Genomic DNA, 19804 nt, shown 5'->3' with positions numbered 1-19804 from the left:
GGGAGGCGGAGCTCCTGCTGGGGGCGGACTGCATGCAAAGCTTTCACTGGTTGCCTTTATGAACTCAGGACTCAGGAGGTCTCCTCCACAGATGCTGACCAGGACAGTGAGACAGTCAAGTATATCTGCATGCGCACAGGTATGTTTGATCTCTTCAATGGGAGCTCCATTTCCCTGACTCCTGTCCCCTTTACTGTTTGTTTCCTTAGATCATCATTAATAAATTACTTGAACTTAAATCTCTTCACAGCCTGCTTTACAGCTATTTTAAGGAATCATAAGAAGGAAACTTGCTTGACGCACAGAGTCACAGCCAAACATTAGGAAGAGCTGGGGAACCATGTAGAAGAGGGAGAGGAAGGATTGTAGGAGTCAGAGGGGTTGAGGACCAGGAAAACATGGCCCACAGAATCAACTCAGCAGGACTCATAGGAAGTCACAGAGACTGAAGTGGCAACCATGGCCCCTGCATGGTTTGAGCTAGGTCCTCTGCTTACATGTTAGGGTTGTTTAGCTTGGGGTGTTTGTGGGCTCCTAACAGTGGGAATGGGGTTGTCTTTTTGTCCCATCATGAGACCCTTTTCCTCCTACTCGGTTCATCCAGCCTTGATAGGAGGGTTTGAGCCTAGTCTTACAGCATCTTGTTATGCTGTATTTGGTTGATATCCCTGGAAGGCCTGCCCTTTTTTGAAGGAAAATGAAGGAAGAGGAGATCTGGAGAAGAGGGAAAGGAGGAGGGACTGGGGGAAGTGGAAGGAGAAGAGGCTGTGGTTGGGATGTGATATATGAGAGAAGAATAAATAAAAAAAACAACGAAGGGAGCTTGTTCAATTACTACTGGATTTACAACAAATGGAAGTAATGTCAATGAAAATCCAGAACAAAGTTGTAGACATATAGTTTAAACATACTCCATTCCTAATGTAACAACCACCATCATCCATTTGAAACGTATGAAAATATGGAAATAAAACACGGCAAAGTACAGATCAATCAAAATGAAGATGAAACTATCAGCAGAAGGTATAATTTGAATTTTGTAAGCTTTATTTACATATTTTATGTATGTGAGTACACTGTAGCTGTCACCAGATACAGCAGAAGAGGCCAACAGATCTATCACAGATGGTTGTGAGCCACCAAGTGGTTGCTGGAAATTGAACTTAGGACCCTTTGGAAGAATGGTCAGTGCTCTTACCCCTTGAGCCATCTCTCCAGCCCAGAAGGTATAATTTTTAATAGAGACGACCTGTCTCTCCTTTCCTTCTCCCTCTCTTCTCTCCTCCACCCTCTTATCTTGTTCAGCCCTTACCAGATTTAAAGAACAAATACCACTAAATGATTATCCTCTTAGGACACCCATGAACTACAATTCAGCTCTGTTTCCAAGGGCTCGGGTCAAAATTTAAAATTCAAATATGTTTTCTACTGAATGTGAATAATTTTGAACCAGCGTAGAGTGAAACAAATAAACAGTCACATTGTTCTAAGTCAGGAACCACTGTATATAGGCTATTCTTGGGCAAACTGATTAAAAAACCAAAACCAAAACAATAACCTGATATTTATTGCAGGACTTGACATGAAACTTAGTGATAAAGGACTTATTTAGCAGGTAAAAGCTTTGTGGCCTAGATTCTCTGCTTCCAGTCCCCTAGTACACACAGCCCTCCTCTGCCGCAGGCTCCCTCCACCATGATGTTTTTCTCTCAAGTATATGAGGCCAAGGCATCATGGACTGAGCCCTCTAAAACCATGATCCCAAACAAATCTGTCTTCCATTAAGTAGTCTCTCTTAGGGATTTTGGTCACAGTAATAAAAAGTCTACTAATAAGATACAAGTCCTTATCACTCAAGACTTGGCTTAATGCTAACCTGATCTGTGAGACTTTGCTGGATTACCAGCCCTGCCGTTATGTCTTTCTGGGTGCCTACTGTCCCTTCTGATCACATGCATAACACCATGACTACACAGTTCTGTTTTTCACTCACAAGTCATAGATTCCCCCCGGGGGACAGATCACCCAGCATCACTTCAAAACATGGAGGACACCGTGTTATCTGATCCATTCACCCACTTGTTTCCCAGCCTGGTAAGACTCTCGCAAGAATTAATGAGAACCCATGAAAAGCCTTAAAACAGTGCAGAAGACTAGTCTTAGTAAAAGAAAATGTCATTCAACAAAGACAGCTTCATTCATGTAGGTATTCCCTACAAAGGAAAATTATCCTGTTACTCAAGAAACATGGGATACTGAGAATGCAAAACAGCGGGATGTGGAAAGGGCCTATGTTCTCAGTTCCTGGTTTTCTTCCCCGAGTGGCTCTGCCCCAGGCTGGGTCAGGTAATGGGCTGTTTGTGGCTCAGCACATCGGTGGCTCTGGATGAGAAAAAAGACCATGTTCACTGTGTGTGGCAAGGTAGGCAATACTGAGAAAAGCCACACCAAACAACCCACACATCAGCACACAGGGAAGGAAGCGTTCTCACCAGGAGCCAGACTTCGCCTGGTGCCAGCTCCTCATGGAGACTTGCTTAGCTTCTCCTTACAGCTGCTACCACACACCACACATCCTGACACTGCAGCCCAGCGCAGGGAAGGCTGCTGAGACTGTGCTTTCCTCAGACCACAAAAGTGCCCTCAGCTTCGTGAGCACCCTGCTCACCCTGGCTACATGCTATCTGCAGAGAAGCTTCAGAGCCAGCATCCAGAAGAGGCCAAATTAAATCCTTTTTATCTTCCCCATTCTCCACATCCTCCTCTTTTTTTTCCCTTCTCCCTCTGTTTGTAGTTGCTTGTTTTGAGACAGGGACACAGGCGTCCTAGGCTGCCCTTGAACTCACTGTGTAGCTGAGGATATCTTTGAATTCTTATTCCTTCTGTTTCCACCTCCCAAGTGATAGGATTACAGGTATAGTCTACCATGTATGGCTTGATTTTTCCCTTGATACTCCTTAGAAGAAGCAGTCAGCGTAACCCATCATACAACAAAGACAGCCTCCTGATCCGACCATGCTGCATTTTGTATGGCTGTTTGGGTACAGGCCATGACCTCATATTTGGGTCACATGCATTTTACCAACCGAGCCATCTCCCCTGTCTCTTACAAATGCTTTAAAACGATCTAAGATTTGTTAGAGAACACACTAGCGGGTGTGCATTTTGATGATTAGTATGCAGTATTTACCATTTGCTAGAAGTAACCAGGTGTGTAGTTCACTAACAAAGCATGTGCTTAGCATATATAAGACCTTAGACAAAGCATGTGTTTGATGCATTTAAGGCCCTAACTCTTCAGCATTCCCTAAGAAATTAAAGAAAGAAAAAGATGGACACAGTGATTTGAAGATCCATCTACCACACCTTTGTGGACACCTTTTCACGCCTGCTTCTCAGATGTTAGATTTGAAAGCTGCGTGTGTTATTGTTTTAGTCCCTCACACTTCCTCTGCTGGCTGTTCTTGGTTGTCAACTTGACTACATCTGGAATGAATTCCAATCCAGACATGGAGGGCACACCTGTGAGAAATTTTCTGCTTGGTTGGAAGTGGGTGAATCTACTTCTAGTCTGGACCTTTGAGGTAAGAGGACACACGCTTTTGATTGGGATCTTGAGATGGGAAGACAGGTGTCTTTGACGTCTGGTCTTGGGGGGGAAAGATGCCCCTGGAATCTGGACCATACCTGCTGAACGTCTACGGAGGGACATGGAAGGGAGGAAGGTTCTGCTTTTTTGCCTGCTTGCCCTCATCTTGCTAGGAAGTCCATTCCTTCTCTTGTATTGTAGCTTACTTCTTCCGAATCCCAGAGTCTATTGAAGACCAGCTGAGATATCCAGCCTTGTGGGCTGAGCAACATCTGGATTCTTGGGAGTTCCTATACATAGCCCACCATTGCTGGATTAGTTGCATCACAGCCTGTAAGTGATTCTGAGAAATACCGTGTGTGTGTGTGTGTGTGTGTGTGTGTGTGTGTGTGTGTGTGTGTGTATGTACATTGTTATTCAGTCTGTAAGTCCTGCTACTTTGAGAGCTCTGACTGATACACTTCCTTACACATTTGCTGCTTATGATACGAGTGCATTTTTATTGTACTTTTCAGAAGTAGAACTTCTTTGGGAAGCAACTGCATGCCACGACTGACATGCATAGACTATATGTCAGAGCATACTGCCCCAACACCATACTGTTGTAGATGTATAGAGCAAGCCACTGGACACACCCATCTTTTAGGTGAATGGAAAAGTTAATTGGCGTTTTTAAACCCCAAAGAGAAAAGGAAGAACTGAGTCTCACTTATCATTTGTGGCCCAGAAAGATTACAAGAGAAAGTATGAAGGTGAAGCTTGATCCCCTGTTTGAAAAGTACCCATCACCTGCCTTTTGAAAAAAAAAGTATCCAAAATATCTATACGTAGCCATCAATATACAACTTACACAGAGCATAAGCACTGGTTTGGTAGGCACAATACTTACTTACTGCAACAGCCCCCACCCATGACCCATGGTAAGCTGTGATGTTTACCAATGGGCAAGAGTACTGTGTGTTTTAGCATTCCCTCTTGATGTCTGTCTGTCTATCTGTGTCATATGTATATCATCTACTTCTTTGTTTCCATCTTCCAAGGTTTCCATACTCATCATGCCTATAGAATATAACATTTTTGTTTCTCTTTTCCTTTCTCCTTTCTCTCTTTCTTTCTTTCTTTCTTTCTTTCTTTCTTTCTTTCTTTCTTTCTTTCTTCCCTCCCATCCTTTCTTTCTTTTTTCTATGTGTACATGTTCATGTGCACAGTGTATGTGGGTAAGAATGTGGAGGTCAGGGATCCACCTTGGTGATCTATTTTAGATGCTATCCACTCTGTCTGTACAAGGTGGTCTCTCATTGGCCTGATGCTCACAGAATAGACTAGATTAGCAGGCCTGGGAGCCCAGGGGTCCTCTAGAGTCTGCCTATGTAATGCTGGGATTATAGACGCGCACCCCACACCTGGACTGTTGTATGTGGGTACTGAATGTCCTCATGCTGCCACACCAAGCCCTTTGCTAACTGAGCTATCCCCAGTCTCCCAATCTTGTATTTCTAAACTACTTAATGATCAGACTTCAAGAGCTGAAGAATTTGGTACTTTTTTTCCTTGTCAAATTCAGAAGAGGGTTTAGAAGAGTCAGAAAAGAAAGATTCAAAAGTCATCAAGTCTGGCAGACTGATCATTTTTCTTGCCCAGACAGCCAAGCCTCATGATTCTCCAAACATAGCCGAGTCTGGCTGTAACGGGACCAGGAAAATCTTAACCACAAGCAGATGGTTGTTTTGCCAAAAATCCTGGTGACTCGCTGGACAAACTTAACCAAGCAATTTTAATGAAAGTTCAGCTGTTAACTCCTCAATCCAGAAAAGAGGACATGAACCCTACAAACCAAACACAGCAACTTGAGGTGGCCAAAAGCCAGGGCAACATCAAAGATTTTTCATGCCCCCTGTGAACCAGTATTTCCTAACTTCCTCCTGCACATTTTTTTACCTCTTTGTTTGGTTTTTCTTTGAGAAATGGTTTCACTGTGTTGCTTGGCTGACCCCAAACTTATTAGGTAGACCCCGTTTTCCTCACACTTGATATCCTCTAGCCCTGGCCTCCTGAACCTCAGATTTACAGGTATGAACAATGGCACTTGGCTCAGACATCTTTTTCTACTTGAATGTCCTCCAGTCAACTTTAGTACCACAGATATTACTGTGCATCTGCTTACGCATCTCATATGTACTTGTAACTCTATAGGTTAGTAAATTTTGTTATTTTTCCTCCACTGAAGGCAATCCAGCCATCACTGAGCATGCAGACTCTAAACTAACAGTTACAGATCATGCTCTCACAGCCCGCCCCACCCACAGTGGGCTCTTCCTATGGGGTGGTGAACAGCATGGGTAGATGAGATGACTTTCCTTTCTACAATCACCTTGTTTCCTACTAACAACAGAAATAGTAACAGCCCGAGGCTTGGTAGATGCTAACCTGGGAGCCAGTGCTCTATATAATGTTGCAGATGGCTAGAACAAGAAGGTAGGTCATTCTTGAGAGGTGATCCTAGGAACTACTGGTAGGTGAGTGGAAAAGAGAGTGGGACAAGAGCGAAATGGGTATCCAAGCCAACGACCACTACAGTCGCAGCTCAGTTCTACCAGGACCAGGAAAACAGCATCAAATATAAGTTTCAGAGACTGGAAAGGGAGAGAGACCTGAAATATCCCCATAGCAACCCTTGCAAGACTTTGGTGGAGAACTACTCCTGGGGACATGAAGTACATGTAGGAGAGACCTGCAAATGCCAGTTGCTGCAAGTCAGGCTGACATGGGGTCTTATATAATCCTGACAGCATCCATGAGAAGCTAGCCTCTAGTTAGCCTAAATCCTAGAGATACCGCAACAAGACTGCAACGTGTTCCAAGGACAGCAGTGTAAAGGGAAAGACATGGGGACTCCAAGGATTGTATGTTTGTGTCCCAGGCTACCTTCTTACAAGGCTGGTTAGTCTCTTGTACGTCCATGCAGTGGGGCTTCATTATCCCACCTCAAATGGAGCAAATAAATTACTAATTTATCAGATATGGCCCACCATCTATCAGAGGCCCAATCTGGGAAGATGAAGGAGGGCTCAGAGGAGTGGATTGAGGGAGCCAAGGAGGAAGCTGGAGATGTGAAAGTACTGTGCGGGTCTGCTGGCTCCTCCACAGTCAAAAGCCACGGCTTCCTTCAGTGAAAGAACTAGCAGTGAAAGGAGCTAGAGAGCAGCAAACACACACTTGGCAAGAATTCAAACACTGCCATGGCGCTCTCCCGCATAGCGAAAACACAAGGATACAAGCACTGGAGACCCAAAGATGTGCGAACGAGACCATACTGACTCGGACTTGGAAGAACTCCTAATCCACATAGGGTCTGGAAGAAAAGAAACAATTACATCATGGAAGGTGTTAAAGCACCGGGGATTGACTTTAGTCAAGACCACCGCGGTGCATATGCTGGGCCTGGCAATGGGAATTTGCAGTCAGGAAGACAGATTTGGCTAAACTCTTGGTATGGCAGAGCAGGTGGGGATTAACAGTAGAGGGCAGGATGGGGCAGTGGGTGGAAAGTCATTAAGAGGAAACATCAGATGTGAGGGGGAATTCTCTACAAAACAACCTGTCAGGAATCTTGCCGAGGATGGGCCACATGAGCAGATGTCTCTGGAGCAAGGATGGAGACTAGGAACTGGATCACACGTAGGAAGAGGAGGATCTGACTAATTTGGCAAGGTATTTGTTAAAACGGGATGGTGTAAGGAAGTATGCAGAGGGTCCCGGGAAGGTTCAGGAGTCTGACTAAAGCCTGGTCAGGCAAGTCTTTGTCAAGGGGAAGGCTATGACAGGACAGCATACTGGGTAAAGGTTGATAAGAGTAGGCAGATTTCAATTTTCTTCAAGAGACACACAAAGATGAGAGAAGGCTTGGTCTCTGTTCATTAGATGTTTGTACCTCTGCAAAGGACACAGTTAAAGAGACAAAATACAAAAACATCAGTGCCAACAGAGAAGGATGAGTCCACATGCGCTCTGAAAGGGGCAGGGTATGTGTGTCAGGGAGGGCAAGTAGGAGAGCAGCAGAGGCTTGGCTTGGAAGGAGATAACCAGGCAGCACGAAGTTACCCCAAAGCAAGGCATTACCCAAGGAAAGGTTCAGTCCACCTTGTAAAGCGTTTCTTACTTTATGACTTGCAAATGTCAGCACTGACGTCCTTTTGGACATGGGCTATAGGACCTAAGGCTACCATGTGTAAAGCGATCAGAAAGTACAAGAGGAGGCAGACTGTGATGGAGAAAATCAATGACTGACGAGGGCTGACGAGACTCCCCAGCTTCTCTTCCCATTCTGGATCTCAGCATTCCTCAGTGAGCTCACCATGGTAACAGCCTCCACAAAGCCTCCTATAGTCTCACCTGTCTCTCTCCTATCTCACCTCCCTTGTCAATTACTGGTGACTGTCTGGGGGCATCTTAATGATTTGGGGGAATCATCTCCCAAATAAAGCACCTGCACTTGAATCCACGAGTTCCAATTTTGGGGCTTAGGGACTGTTTTCAGAATGAAGAGCACACTTGAGGGGGAAAAGGGTTCGGGGAAAAGAAGTGAGTTGAACTCGGAAGTCCTAAGTTTATTGGTTAGACAACCAGGTGGACATTTCAGGAGGAAGGGCATCCTCAGATCCAGCTCTTCAGGAAGACATACATGCTGGAGAGACAGGAGGAGTTACAAGTCCACATCTGCAAGCTGATGCCACGGAACCGATGGGATCTGTGTCAAAGTCCAGGGAGGGTTTAAGGCATTGCAACCGTTCAGTGAGGCTGGGCCAACACTGCAAAATGAGCACGAAAGATAAGGACTAAGAGCCACTTGTTGATACAGCAACAGGAAGGAAGAGACAAACAGACTGGAGGGAAATCAGAAAACTATCAGTCTACACACATCCTGTTCCATGCCTTGTTGCTCTTAGGGTGGGCAGTAATCACCGTGATTAACGCTACCGGGTCAACACGGAGTGGAGCCCAGATAGAACCAGCTATGTGTGACTCCTCCATCCTCCTCCTGTGTCATCAACCCCGCGTTGTGTTCCTCCAGCTCCTCCCTCTTAGGAGGCTCAACTCTGTTGCTGCGGAATCCAAACACAAAGCTGGGTGGCCCACCACGGCGTATGCCTTGCTTGCTCAGCCACTTTGCCTTGGAGTGGACGCCTCACAGTCATGGCCTCCAGCCCTGTCACTCAGAGAGAGGTCCTGTCTTCTTGCTGTGCCTCCTGGTTCCTGCCCACTTGGCTCTGGTTCTCTGACTGGGCAGCTCTATCCTGGCCCTGCCAGGGTCTCGTTATGAAACGCAGACCCAAACACTTGCCCGGGACGGCAGGAAAACAAGTGAGATCATGGAATCACTGACATGGGTCTTTTTTTAGGCAAGCTTATGGAAAGCAGAGGGAACAGTCAGAAAATTAGGGATGAGTAAATGTTATTCCAATGGAGGTTTGACTTCCTGGATGTGGTCAGGAGAGAATTATTCAGATGACTGTGTCTGTGCATTTAAAAGTGATGGCCACCTGACATGGGCATGGTGTCTCTAATATAAACTTTATTAACATTTTTAATGTCTCTAGGCAATGACTCAGAAGCAGTTGATATGAAAGAGAATGGTTTTCTAAGGGAGGCTGACCAGTTCCCCAAAGTGCACCTAAGGGAGAGGTTGTTGAAATGGGAACAGGACAGCATGAGAATTCATCATTTGGCCTTAGCCCCAAAGCCCCTGGAGCAGTTTTCTTTTCGGTCCCTTGGAACAACAAGCTGGTAGGCTTCCTGCTTCAGTTTATGCCATGGATTTGCTGGCCTACCTTTTAACTTCCTGCTTCACCTAGATTTAGCCAGGCTGGTGTGGTGGTTTGAATGAGAATGGCTCCCATTGGCTCATACGTCTGAATGCTTAGACATCAGGGACTGCAACACGTTGCTAGGATAGAAAGATTGGGAGGTGTGGCCTCGCTGGAGGAAGTGTGTCACTGGGGAGGGGCTTTGAAGTTTCAAAAGCTCATCCCAGGCCTGGCCTGACTGTCTCTCTCTGCATCTCTGTCTCTGTGTCTCTCTGACTCTCTCTCTCTCCTCTCTCTCTCTCTCTCTCTCTCTCTCTCTCTCTCTCTCTCTCTCTCTCTCTCTCTCTCTGCTGCTACCACCGCCACTGCCTATGGATCAGGATTTGGCTACATCTCCAGCACCACATTTGCCTAAATTGTACCGCCATGCTCCCAACCTGGTTTCTTGTACTAAGAGTTGCCTTGATCATGGCTTCTCTTCACAGCAATAGACCAGGGACTAAGACACCTGCTGTCCTAATCTGCCATGACACACACTGTGACCAGAGCCACTTGGAGAGGAAAGACTTTATTTCATCTGTAGTTCATAGCCTGTTTTGAAGGGAGTCAGGGCAGGAACTCCAGGCAGGAGGAAGAGGCCATGGAGGAGAGCTATTCAGTGGCTTGCACAGCTTGCTTTTTTTATAGAACCCAGAACCACCCAACCAGGGGTAGCACCACCTATGGTGGGCTGGGCCCTCCCACATCAATCGATAATCAAGAAAAGTGTTCCACTGTCTTGCTAAAGGTCAGTTTGATGGAGGCACTTTCTCAGCTGAGTTTTCCTTCTTCCCTTTGGATTCTGGAGGGTGTCAAGCTGAGGAGAACTAACCGGCACCCCAGGTTTCCATGCTCCTCAATCAAGAACTGCCAAGTCCATTAGGACGCAAGGCCAAGAGAGGGACACAGAGTTCTGTATCAGGACATAAAAGTACCCACATCTCAGTGAAATAAAATATAAAGTATCAAAGCACTTGAAAAGATAAACCCGAACTGGTCAGATAACTCGATGGATAATTGCTATCAGGCCTGGGGACCTGCGTTTGAACCCCAGAATCCGCATGATGGAAGGGGAGAACTTACTCCTGTAAGCTCTTCTTTCACCACACACGTATGTGCTATGTGACACATATGCAGACACACACATGCACATGCACACACACGCACATGCACACATATCCCCTCCCCAAATAAGCAATTAAATACATGTCATAAATATTTTAAAGAAGATAAGCCATTGAGATAAATCCGTAAAACTAAAGACCAAAATTCCTTACAATTAAAGGTTTTGTTTAGCAAGAGATTCCGTTTTAAAAGTGATGGCCACAGTGGACCAGGCTGGCCTTGGATTTGCAATACACCTCCTCCTGGGGAGGAGGAACAATGCAGCTTCCTGAGCAGCTTGCATGCAGCTTCCTGAGGAGTTGTCAATAGGGCCTACAATACAGATTTCTGAGTAGCTGGGGTTATGTCTGTGCCACCAGGCCCAGGTTTTTGAGATACGGCCTTGTTATGGGTAACCTTGAATGCTTAGATTAAAAAAACTGAACTGCCTCGGCTTTCTAGATACTGGGACTATCAACACATATGTGTGTGCATGTGTGTGCTGATGTGGGTGTGAGTGTGCACGCGTGTATGTCGGTCTGTCGATGAACTCATGGGCTAATAATATAAAGAACCACAAAAACCAATGAGAAAAAAGACCTTTTTCTTTTAAAAGCAGAAATGACTCGAACAGAGTCTTCACTATAGAGACTTCCCTATCCTAAGACATCGGAAAGAAATGAACCTTGCTACTTAACAGGAAACCCCAAACTGGAGCTGTAGTGAAACGTCCCACGTATCTACTTCAGTGGGTAAAACTTATGGCTGGCTGCACGGAGCCATATTGGATTTGGGCCTAGCCGCTTTTTGACTGCATGGTTCAAAGTGACTCTGGGCTGTTTGGCCACAGAGACTCACCCCGAAGATGACTGCCATAAATCTTAAGATTGTTGGATAAAGCCTCTCCCATGAATTTACGGCACAGGAGTATAACATTCAAGGGATGCCTCAGCTCCCTTCAGCAGATACCTTCCCTCAGCAGATACCAGTTATCTCCTCAGTCAACACCCAGTGTCTCCACCACCTGACCTCATCGCCTGACTTCTTTGCCTCCAGCTATCACTGCCTATACCCTCATCTCCCCCTCCTTCATATTTCACAAAGGTCACTCCCCCTACCTGAAAGCCTTAAAAGCTGCAATGTTCATCCCAATAAACGAGACCTTGACAACAGAACTTTTGCTTGGTCTCCTTCTTCTCTTCACCCCCATTTTGGCCCACAGGTAGAAAGCCTCTTCGGGACCCTGAATAACTGGGTCCCCGCTGGCGGGGACAGCTGGCCTTACCAAGTGTCGATAAGGATATAGAACATTAAGGAACCTACACTGTGGGCAGGTTAATCCTCTGTTAGCAGTCCGTGCTGGTGTTTCCTATCCCACTTACTATGTGACAACTGTGAGCCGGCAGCGAGATCGCAGGCAGGCAGTGGAATTAGCCTGTGAGTCACACTTGCTGTGAACCGACTTACTATGCGTGTTCCGCCCAGGGTGTGAACTGGTGTGAAGTTGAAGCATTCTCAGCACACATTATCAACTTCCAGAGACACAGCTGGATGGAGCCTGGATTAATAGGGCTGGGTCGACTAGACACACCGTGGAGTGGAGCAGAAGACGGATGTACAGGTTGAAAATAAAGTTACAAAGGAAGAATTCATTTCAATGTTCCCTAGGGCTATGGGAAAACACCTTCGCCCTCCCACCTTCCTTCCTTTCTTTCTCAGCACTAGCTGTTGCAGCCAGCGTTCTGTGCATGCCAAGGACATGTTCTACTACCTATGCCACCCTCAGCCCAAGATAGTTCCAAGTACCTAGTGAGGAAGTAGAAATGCTAAGCAGCCCAATTCGAGCACTGTACACTGTATATAGGTGTTTGCTTCTCACGTGGCTCCTCGTGAACACGTAAAAATGCTGTCAACTAGCAAACAAAACTGCAGGACGTGCCCCAGATAAAGCAATGGGAAGTGAGGTGTCTTAATGGGAACAGTAACTCAGGATGCTGGATGAGCCGGATACTTGTGCCTTTGCTCCTCAAGATATTTTGCAGAGCCTGCAGCTGGAAACTCCTCCAAGTATGAGGCCTTGATGGCTGTTTTCAGTGTATTTTGACATTGCTTTAAAGAAAACAGTCACAAATGGATGAAGGAGGAGGACCAGGAGGAAGACACTTGCTCCTGGATGGTGGAGGAGGACCAGGAGGAAGATGCTTGCTCCTTCTGGGGGCATCACAAAGAACAAAGGGAAAAATAAGGCTCATTAAAACAGTTTCTTCGAGCCTCATGTATTAAACGTCACATTTTCTGGCTGCTGTTTTGAGGCATTAAGAGACTCGTATTTTAATATAAAAACCACAGAATGCTGGCTTTTCTCTGTGCTGTGCCATTATCTGGCTTTTGGCAGACTTAAAATTCTTCCTTTTAAAACTATTTCCTTTTGGAGGTCAGCTGAAAGTCCAGTTCAAGTACCACATTGATAAAACTGAACACAGGACCACTCTTAAAAGCCAACAATTATGGGTCCCAGTAGAAAAACTCTTTGCGGTGCCAGGCTTCCGAGACATCATGCCTCAAATGTGGCTTTGTGTCAAGGCAGCTGTATCCACAGGCGAAAAGTTAAAAGACTTATTTGAAAATGTTTCCACTTTTGGAAGCTCCCTTTTGCAACTTCACTGTTGATGGAAGGCGAGAGCGGGGTTTGGAGGAGGTTTTTCCAGCTACCGGGACTGGCTGGGTCTGAGGTCACATGTCCTGACCTTGGGAGGGAGGCTGGTTTCATGGGTGTCAGGTCCTCTAACCTCTAGCCAAGTTTTCTCCATCAGTCTGCATAGCTCCAGCAAGTGGTGTCTCTATTCTGATGGCAAAAGACCGAAACTTGTTCATTCACTGGGGATCAAGGATTTTGTGTTAGTTGGCAAATTTGCGGCTTAAAATCACATTCATCTTTAAGACAGTTTATAATTACAGTGTCCAATGAATTCCATTTCTTTACTACCTCCTAAATAGCCTGCCAGTCCTACTTGGCCCTGTGCAATTTTCTCCAAAGCAATGACTACCAAACAGAATGCAGGTGTGGGACAAAAGCCACAGGAGCTCTGAGCAAAACGAGACTCTGGATAACTAAACTGTTGACCACTGGTAGAGAATTGAAAATAAAAAATGTCTGTACCCTTGAGGTAGGAAGAGGACTGATCCAGATGAGCTGTTTTCAAGTCAACTTAAGGGAAATACGAAAGGTACGTGCACCAACACGTGACACTAGCTGGATGGATTTTTGAAAGAATTAGCAGCCCTGATTAACCAGTGAGAGACCAGCCCTCAACACTGTCATCGCTGTCCTCCTACTGTTTCTAGGCAACCAGGAGCCAGCAATCTAGGCCCGGCCAGATTTTGTAAATAAAGTTTTATTGCAAGACGGCTACACTCATCTCTTTGCGTGCCATTTGTGGCTAGTTTTGTACAAGCCCAGCCCAGTGATTATTTGCAGCAGCGACTACCTGGATCAGGGAATCTCGAGGGCTATCTGGACCTTTCCAGAAGTTTCCAGACCACGGATACAGAGCAACCCTGAACAGAAGAGAACATGAGTAACATATGTAAATTTAAATTTCCCAGTGACCGCAAACCAGGGAAAGGACTTTTACCATCGCATTTTATTTCACCCATACGTCTAAACGAGTTCAACTTACAATTACCATGTTAAAAATGGGATATCTCGGGGTTGGGGATTTAGCTCAGTGGTAGAGCGCTTGCCTAGCAAGCGCCAGGCCCTGGGTTCGGTCCCCAGCTCCGAAAAAAGAAAAGGAAAAAAAAAAGGGATATCTCATCTCTTCCTACAGCTTTCAAATCCAGAGCTCGCTTTGCCTTGGCAGGCACATCTGGGCTCACCCTAACTGTACTTCAAGAGCTCAGCAGTCTCTCATCAGAGAACTCCTGGTCTAGAGATGACACTGAATAGCACAGAGCTGGGATCTGCTCTAGGTCTCAGAAAGCCTTTCTATGTCTAGCCCAGTTATCTAGTGAAGGGCAAACATGGTGCCAGGAACATTTTCCCTCTCCCCTGCTCAACCATGAGATTACATTCCTGAAGCTGGTCTCAAAGGTCTAGTTCCTTCTTTAGCTACTGAGTTACTTCTGAGATAAAAAAAAAAAAAAACAAACAAACAAAAAAAAAAAACAATTGCAATTCGTCAAGTAGCCATACTGGCAAACCTGTACACTCAGGACTTACCAACTCATCCTAGCACAGATTCACCCCTTTCATCCTTAAAAATCCAGTCCTACAGAGAGAGAGAGAGAGAGAGAGAGAGAGAGAGAGAGAGAGAGAGAGAGAGAGAGAGAAAGAGAGAGAGAAAGAGAGAGAGAGAGAGAGACTGCTACTGATTTTGTTCAATCTATTTCTTTTTTCCTTTTTTTTTCGGAGCTGGGGACCGAACCCAGGGCCTTGCGCTTGCTAGGGATTTTGTTCAATCTAGATGTAGTCCTCTACCCACTCTTCCCTCGTGGGTAATAAATCTCCTTTTTGGTGTCTGGGTATGTTCTGCCTCAACTCTAAGTTATAACCCCTGCCAACACAACCCCCAAGCACCTAGCCTTCTGCTATATGGGCACAATGTGAATTACACAGACAGATACACACACACACACACACACACACACACACACACACACACACACACACGGAGAAAGGAGGGAGGCAGGGAAGGAGGGAGAGGGAGGGAGAAAGAGAGAGGGGGAGAGAGAGAGAGAGAGAGAGAGAGAGAGAGAGAGAGAGAGAGAGAGACTGTTCAGCTCCTAGCTACAATGTATTCCAAAGCCCAAGGGTGCATTTAGGGCCTGCTCTCACAGCTGTGCCAGCCAGGCACACTGAGTGGTGGAAGGCAACAGAACTACATGTACTTTTGAGAAGGGCAAAACAGAGGCTGTAAATGAATGTTCTATGCTTAGATGTGGATGGGAAGAAAAGGCATTGATAGGAACCACTTAAGGGTTAAGCCTGGCAGCTCAGCATGATGGTATTCAGCAAAGCAAAACGCTGCATTGATACAGGTCTACAAAACAAAGAAAAGAAAAACTAGACACTTGCTAATGGAGAAAAATGAAGAGATGACCAAAGTCAGGATTCTTGGCATCTTTGGGAAAATTTGAGGAGCTAGGAACACAGCTGCCTCCCCTATAACATCAGTTGGCTGCAATGGAGTAGCTCATGTTGCCTCTTAAGAGAAGGTTCTCTTTAGATGGCTCCTGTCCTGTCCCTAGCATTCCCAGCCATTACTCACCTGTTCATGTCACTACCTTGGTTTCACTTTTAAGAGTTCTGATAGACTAATGTTGGACAGAACATAGTGATATCCTTTCGACAAGAGGTAGAACTTCAGCAGAAGTAAAAAGTACTGTTTGCCATGTGTGAGTTCTAGAGGCAGCCAGTGAACCTTTCCCATCTTTGATTGTTTAGCCCCCATCTTTAGCAATGAAGTGTGTAACAAGCACTTCCTAAGGTCCCTGCTTACAACCACCAACTGTGTCCCCCACTGGCCACATTGCTAGACTTATTTTTGCTTAAATGATTAAGACATTGGAATCTGACACACTTGGAGATTTAACTACAACTGACAGTCATGAAATTAATGGCTTCTTCTCTGACATCTCATTAAGGTATCTGCACACACTGAGGCTTGTTATTTGACCTAAATCCAGTTGCCTCAAAGCTTATTAACAGTTTCAGAGCCAGGGCACGGTGTGTTTTACAGAGTTAAAGCACACATGCTTCATAAAGTCAACATCTTTAATTTGAAAACATTTTGATGACTAGAGGTTTGGATACAGCTCATTCTCCAGAGGTCTGGTCCTTAGTTTGGCCACATTGAGAGGTGGTGGGACTTTTAAGGTATGAGACCTAGAGGGAGTTAGTATTGGGGGCACTATCCTAGGAAGCTATTCAAGGGGTTCTTCAGGAGGCTCTCTGAATCTCAGTTCTCTTGAGAATGAGCTATTATGAGGCTCTCCTTTCCTTTGGGTTCTTGTCTGGCCACATGAGTGGGTCACCCCAACCACTTCTATTACAAAACGCTACAGGCCATTAGACCCTCACCCGAGGCTGGATCAATGGAGCTAACTGATCTTGGACTTTCAGCAAACTAAAGCAAACCTCTTTGCTTCATTAAGTTGGCCCATGCTCTAGTTTACGTTTCATTGTTGTGAGAAAACATTCTGAACAAAGGCAATTTGGGGAAGAAAAAGTTTGTTTCAACTTGTATTTCCAGTCCATCAGTGATGGAAGCCTGAGCAGGCACTGAAGCAGATGCTGAAGCAGAAACCAGAGGAACTGTGCTTGTTCTCTCTGGCTCATACTTGGTCCGTTTTCCTTATAATTGAGAGGTTACCTGCCTATGGATGCCACTGCCTTGAGTGAGCTGGGCCTCTTATATCAATTAGCAGTCAAGAGAATGCCCCATAGACATGCCCACAGGCTGAAATGATAGAGGTGAGGACTCCCAGTGAGGACTCCCTCAGTTAACTCTGGGCTGTGTCATTGATAACTGAAGCTAACTTGGAAGACCTAGCCTCAAGTATTTCATTATAGACATGGAAAACTTTAATTCATGAAAGATACTTAGAATAATTTGCGACTTTCAATAAGATTGGCCCTTCTGAAAAGAAACCTAATGAAAGTATTTTTTCAAAGTTACTTGGTGTTTGTTTTTTGAGCACACTGAAGGGCCGATTACTATATCGGGATGGTACTTAACTCTGTTCATTTTCTGTTGCTTATAGAAGAATGTTTGAGACTGGGTAGTTTATGAAGAGCAGAGAGAATGCTAGCAGCAAACCATTGAACTTAGAACGGGGTCTCAAATGGAGGAGTTAGAGAAAGGATTGAAGGAGCTGAAGGGGCTTACAACCCCATAAGAACATCCCCGGGGTTCTTTCCAAGCTTTGCCTTCCTCCCATGCACTCCCAACGCCTCCAGGCCCTTAGAAGGACCCCAGATAAACTATTCACCTCTTGCTTCACGGGTCCGGGTTACCAGAAAACGAAGGGATCGGCAGGTGCTCTTCCTAAAGATGCGGAGCAATCCAGGCACTCCCAAATGCTAGAGCAGTTCCTATAGCAACGAGCACACAGGAAGTTTGGCTCTGCACCCGGAAGCGGAAGTCCCTGTTGAAAAGCCAGAGGCTAGTGGAGAAGTTGCTGGTGCTGGTAAGTCTTACGGGCACGTGGAGTGGCAGCCGAACCTCGCGGGGCAGGAGTCCACGAGATGGACACCCCTCCCCTCTCAGACTCGGACTCGGGGTTGGATGAGTGCCTGGCCTCAGATCAAGAATTGCAGGATGCGTTTTCCTGCGGACTCCTAAAGCCAGGCCTCAGTGTCGTGCTAGAGAAGCCAAAGAAGGCGGTGAATGACACGAATGGCCTGAAGCAGTGCTTGGCAGAATTCAAACGGGATCTGGAGTGGGTTGAAAGGCTAGATGTGACCCTGGGTCCTGTGCCAGAAGTCAGTGAAACTCAGTCAACAAGGACCAGAACAAGGACCAGAAGAGAAGTGTTAATCCAGAAGATGACTTCCAGAGGGAAATGAGTTTCTACCGCCAGGCCTAGGCTACAGTGCTGCAGTATTACCACGACGCCACCAGCTCCAAGTCCCTACGAAGAGGCCCACTGATTATTTTGCAGAAGTGGCCAAGTCTGATCAGCAGATGCAAACGATTCGACAGAAGCTGCAGACTAAACAGGCTGCCATGGAGAAATCTGAAAGGGCCAAGCAACTTCGAGCACTTAGGAAATACGGAAAGAAGGTGCAAACTGAGATCCTTCAGAAGAGGCAGCGGGAGAAAGCGCATATGATGAATGCCATCAAGAAATACCAGAAAGGGTTCTCTGATAAGCTGGATTTTCTTGAGGGCGATCAGAAGCCTGTGGAACGAGGTGCAAAGGCAGGAGGAGCTAAAGGCCAGCAGATGAGTAAAGGGGCCCAACGCCAAACAAAGATACAAAAATCAGAAGTTTGGTTTTGGTGGAAAGAAGAAAGGCTCCAAATGGAACACGCGAGAGAGCTACGATGATGTCTCCAGCTTCCGAGGCAAGGTGGCTCACGGCAAGGGCCCCAGGAGGCTTGGGAAGAAAGGGGCAAATAAGAGACCCTGAAAACATACAAGACGGAAACTGAAAAGCAAAACCCCCTGAACAGCATCACCTTGTATAAAGAACCAGGAGAAGGGGATGCACAGCACACTCAGAATGTTTGTCCTGATTTTTGTAGGAAATTATTTTAATAAATTAAACTTATGGAAGAAATAAAAAGAACAATACCAACCAACCAGAGCTCCTAGGGACTAAACCACATCCAAAGTCTACACATGGGCAGATGCATGGATTCAGCTGCATATGTAGCAGAGGATGGCCTTGGTGGGCACCAATGGAAGGAGAAGCCCTTGGTCCTGCCAAGGTTGGATACCCCAGTGTAGGGGAATGTCAGGGTGGGGAGGCGGGAAGGGGGGTGGTTGGGGAGGGGGAACACCCTTATGGAAGAAGGGGGATGGGGATGGGATAGGGGTCTTATGGATGGGAAGCTGGGAAAGGGAATAACATTTGAAATGTAAATAAAAAGATATCCAATAACAAAAAGGAAGAGCAGAGAGATTTATTTTGCGTCATGGCTCTGGAGCTCAGTGGCATAGCAACAGCAGCTGTCAAGAGCACCAGAACATGGTAAAAGTGAAAGACAAGTAAGTAAACACACATACAACCACAAATCACAGCAGGTAGTCTGACCTTATGCCCACCCACTCTTGTGATCACTAACCTATTCCCAACAGGAAGGCACTGATCCCTCTTATGACCTAACCTTTCCTAAAGGCCCTGTCTCTCCCCACAGCTGCAGCGCCAAGTAAATCTCAACACGAATTTCTGGATACGAAAGGAAACACTGAAACCATAGCATGTTGTCTCTGGTCATCTGTATGGTCTAGAAACGAGTGCTATAACCCCTGAGCCTCAGTTTCCCTGCACTTAACCTGTGATCGATAGTCAACCTGATGAACCTCACAAACATAATACCCGAAGAATCTGTTTATGAGAGCAAAGACTTATTCTGGCTCCATTTCAGAGGTCTCAGTCCATCACGGCAGAGTTCATGGTGGCAGAAGAGGTTGGCATCTCACATCATACCACATCAGGAAGCAGAGAGTGGCCGGAAGTAGGGGATATAACTCCCCAAAGCACCCTACTACTGCCGTATGTCCACATTACTCTAAACATGAGCCTGCAAGGAATATTT

The 19804-nt window shown here is 45.9% G+C and overlaps 1 protein-coding gene and 1 pseudogene across 11 annotated transcripts in view; one reads left to right on the top strand and one right to left on the bottom strand.

Annotated features, from left to right (window-relative positions):
* The window catches only part of Rin2 (Ras and Rab interactor 2), a 216724-nt gene that overhangs the window by 124914 nt on the left and 72006 nt on the right, over positions 1-19804 (bottom strand).
* LOC108350483 (probable rRNA-processing protein EBP2 pseudogene) lies at positions 17688-18750 on the top strand (annotated as a pseudogene).

Source organism: Rattus norvegicus, chromosome 3 (assembly GCF_021556685.1).
Source record: "Rattus norvegicus strain SHRSP/BbbUtx chromosome 3, alternate assembly SHRSP_T2T, whole genome shotgun sequence".
Lineage (NCBI taxonomy): Eukaryota > Metazoa > Chordata > Mammalia > Rodentia > Muridae > Rattus > Rattus norvegicus.
This window is presented reverse-complemented; position numbering and strand designations above follow the sequence as displayed.